Genomic DNA, 4647 nt, shown 5'->3' with positions numbered 1-4647 from the left:
TCCACGAAGGAGTAGATGCCCTTTATTCTCTGAAGTTTCGACAGTCTTTTTCAAAGATATATTATTTCTCTCTGAAGAAGACTATGTCGAAACGTTAGGCAATAAAATGCATCTGCTCCATCCTGGAATTTCCCTACACCACTGCAGCCACACACACACACACACACACACACACACACACACACACACACACACACACATATATATATATATATATATATATATATATACACATATATATGTATATGTATATATATATATTTACATATACATATATATATATATATATATATACATGTATATATATGCATATAAATCTATATATACATACACACACACACACACACACACACATATATATATATATATACATATATATATATACACGCATACATATAATATATATACATATATACATGAATATATATGTATATATATATACTGTATATACATATATATACATACATATATATATGCATATATATATATATATACATATACATATATATAAATGCATATATATATATATGTATATATATATATATATATATATATATATATATATATATATATATATATTTACACTCCAACCTTAGGCGAAATCTAACCATTCCGTTGACTAGTATAATCACAGCTTTATACGAGGACGCTGTGTTTACGCGGTCGACCGGCCGGTGTCACACTGCCCGGCACCGCCGTTGCGGCTCATTATTATTGACTGTACCAGTCTCCCTTATGAGTCTTTTGACTCAAAAGCTTATGATAATATTTAAACCAGGGAGGAGATGGTAATCATTATATAAATATTTGGCTTTCGTCAGGTGATTTTATTAAGCTAATTGAACTTCCTCATAACATGGCCGCACCCGGCACTGCCGTATAGTGTGACACCGGTTTATGAGAAAAACCCCGCGGCGTATTTGGTCCGCGGCCGATGCGACGTCATGAGTGCCTAAGAGAACCGAGTAGTCACCGGACCCTTGCGTCTTGTGTTGAACTCTCTCTTCAAGTCTGACCCTCGCCAAATGCTTCTTCTCGATAATTGATTAACAAAAATGTTATGAAATAAATGAGAAGTAATACCATATATTTGGAATGTGATCATTATCAAATCTTTTGACTAATTAACGCGTAACATGTAAAATGTAAAATACATCACATTATTAATGTTTTACTACATGTCATACACATGTGTATGGAGACACTACACGTTGGACAAGATATAGATGAGAAAGGCAAGTGTCTAGATTCAGATTTATTCGTGGCTTGTTTTGCTCTAAGACTTCTTCAGAAGTACGACATTATATGTTGCGACCAACCGTAGCATTCCTCTGAAGAAACTTCAGTGCGAAATCTAGTCTGGAATAAAACCCGGACCTAAACCGGTGTCTTTATCACCCATCTTCTTGATAGCTATTTAGAAAAAATATATAAATAAATGAATAGATAAATAAAAAAAATCTTACATGGGTCCATTTGGTCTATGGTTAACAGTCGCAGAACTTCCCTTAAAGATGACAACTCTCTCAGGACATCAGTCATGCTTCTGACAGATGCAGTTGGGTCAGGTTCGAGCGTCTTAGAGATCAGCAATCTAGAAAGACAATAGAAAGAAATAACTTCACCAACCGCGTAGTCACTGAATGGCATAAACAGAAGGTACTCGTAAGGATCCTACGCCAGAAGGAGCGTACCTCCGGCCGAAGCCGTCACCGATTTCCCATTGTAGCAAACGATATGGGAATGGTCCCCAATTTGAACTGGGTTTCAGAAGATCGTGACCCCTTCAGGTCAGGGGTCAGCATCCCTTCACTCATCCCCATCATTTCTTTACCATCCGGTTGGATCTCCACGGGTACCCCCATGTGTGATGTCGATCTTCCTCATTTCAGACAAGCGGCAGCTTTGAGATTGATTAAGGTAGTTTGAGATAATTAACAAACTATCTCTGGTAATTGGGGGATAAGAACATAAGAACATAAGAACGAAGGAGACCGCAAGAGACCATAACGTCTACACTAGGCAGTTCCATGTCCATTACAACCTATCATCCCTATCCATAAAGTTATCTTATCTCCATAAAGTTATCAAATTTCCAATAGTTTCAGTGTATGAGTAGTCACAGTTGGACTCAAGGTATCCTCTTACCTGAATGAAAACGTAAGACACCAGACAAATTGCAAACACGATTTAATTCTATTAATGGTTTCTATCAATCTCCATGACGAAATCTCCAGACATTTATAGTATCTTCAGTACGTCTGTCAATATCATCACTACTACAATACAAATCTTGTGAACGTTTTATGAACATAACAAAAAGAGAACTAGAGATAAGATCAAGACACAAATAAGCAAAATACCCGGATACCACCGCTCCGCAAAGAGGATATAACCATAAAGGTTTACAGCAGTCACCCACAAAGATAGATAAAATAGATAAATAAATAGATAAATAAATGAATAAATAGAAGTATTCTTGGGCTAACTATTCATGAATGTAAGTGACGATTATTGAGCGTTCCACTGAAACCATCCTGATGACCATTTCCCTCGACCACTAAGAGACACTTAATCCCATTTCCACCATCGTATGTTCAGCAGCACCGTTAATAATGCCACCACCATAATCATCACCCACATCTTTCTCATCACCATACACTTGCACCAACATAAGCCTGTGCACCATTTCCGAGTCTTTAGTAGCATCCAGTTAATTTAATTTCGTCTCACACGGATCGATTTCTCACGTGCGCCGTACACGACACGACGTCGTGCTCTGAAATAACCATAGGTGTCTCTGGGTGCTTTTGTACGTGGTCGTGACGTGTAAAAGCGTCCATACACACTCAAAGCTATTCAAGAACACGACGTCGTGTCGCGGACTTCGTACGGCGAAAAGTCGATACGTGTGAAACGAATCTAACAAATGGAAGCCCCGGCATCACACTTCCTCCTACAGTGTTGGGTGTCATGTCTGGCAAGCTTCCAGGTAGATACCACTTCATCTCATCCCTTTCTTAGACCTTTTCTTTCCCACTTGCCTCTACATTTTTTCTTCTGTGATATCTTCATGTGTGTCCTCGTCTCTTCCTCTTTCTCTTCCTCTTCTTTCTCTTTCTCCTCTTCTGCTATTATCTTTTGTCTCGATTTTTGTAACTCTGGCCCCAGAATCCTCTTCTTGCCTTCTCTTCCTCTTCTTCCTCCACTTCCTTTTCTTCTTCTAAAAAAATTGTCTCTAATTCCCTCCCTCTGGCCTCAGAATCCTCCTTCACAGTCCTTTTCTTCTTCTTCTTCTTCTTCTTCTTCTTCTTCTTCTTCTTCTTCTTCTTCTTCTTCTTCTTCTTCTTCTACTGCTACTTCTTCTACTACTACTACTACTTCTTCTTCTTCTTTTCTTCTTCTTCTTTTTCTTCTTCTTGTTTTTTCTTCTTTATCTTCTTCTTCTTTATCTTCTCCTTCTTCTTCTTCATCTTCTTCCTTCTTCTTTTTTTCTTTTTTTTTCTTCTTCTTCTTTTTCTTCTTCTTCTTCTTTTTCTTCTTCTTCTTTTTCTTCTTCTTCTTCTTCTTCTCCTTTTCTTTCTTTTCACCTCCTAGTGTCTCATAATTAACACACACACACACACACACACACACACACACACACACACACACACACACGCACACACACACACCAATTACTCGTCCTTTCCTTCCCTCATCTTTAACCTTCTTCCTCTCCTTCCTGAGCAAAAAATAAAAAATAAATAAAAGAATCCTAGGCACATAGATTCGATCATCTTCGGGAACTGTAGCCTAATCTGATCGATCAGTTGATCGTCAACTATGTAATTTATATCAAGACGTTTTATTTTTGCTAAATATCGTTTTCTCATTGTGTCGCCGTGTAGATATTTTGTACAAAGCAATTAATTTTAATAATAATAATAATAATAATTAATAATAATAATAATAATGTTACTATCAACAAGTTGTATTTCACACGAACTGATACTACTTAATAGCAGAAAAAAATCCAGGAATGCCAACCCTTCTGCATGTAAACAAGACCACGCCTTTAAACTCAAAAATAATAATTTCCATAATAAAAAAATCTTCAAGGCAGAAGTTGATATAAACGTGTATCAATAACTAATTTAGACCAGACAAAATTATACAATAATAATATAAATCTTCTCGTTGTCCTTCTATATCAGACAGGTAGCGTACATTATTTCCTGAGGAGAAAGTTACAGTCCGGAAGAGTTGGTACCCCTGGCCTTCCTTGTTGGTCGGTTCGCGTTTTGCATGGTCAGACTTGAAGGACCTGATGACGCGCTCAAATATAAAATAAATCATATCATGACAACCATGCAATGCTGCCCACAAACATGCTGTTAACACGCACAGCACCCTTTGTAGAGAACGTGTACAGCATGGCAATGTACTGCTGTGCATTCAAGCCTGCATGAAAGTTAGAATGCACAAATAGGTAACTTGCACCTCAAGTGAAAGATATAAAGTGTGGTGCATTGTGGTGTAATTTTATTTTATTTTATTCTATTTTATTTTATTCTATTTTATTTTATTTTATTTTGTTTTATTTTTACTATTTCATGTGAATTCGAATTCTTCAAATTTCATATGATCATTCGAGTATATGAGAAG

Source organism: Oratosquilla oratoria, chromosome 3 (assembly GCF_046742065.1).
Source record: "Oratosquilla oratoria isolate Oo_2021 chromosome 3, ASM4674206v1, whole genome shotgun sequence".
In the NCBI taxonomy this organism is placed as follows: Eukaryota; Metazoa; Arthropoda; class Malacostraca; order Stomatopoda; family Squillidae; genus Oratosquilla; species Oratosquilla oratoria.
This window is presented reverse-complemented; position numbering follows the sequence as displayed.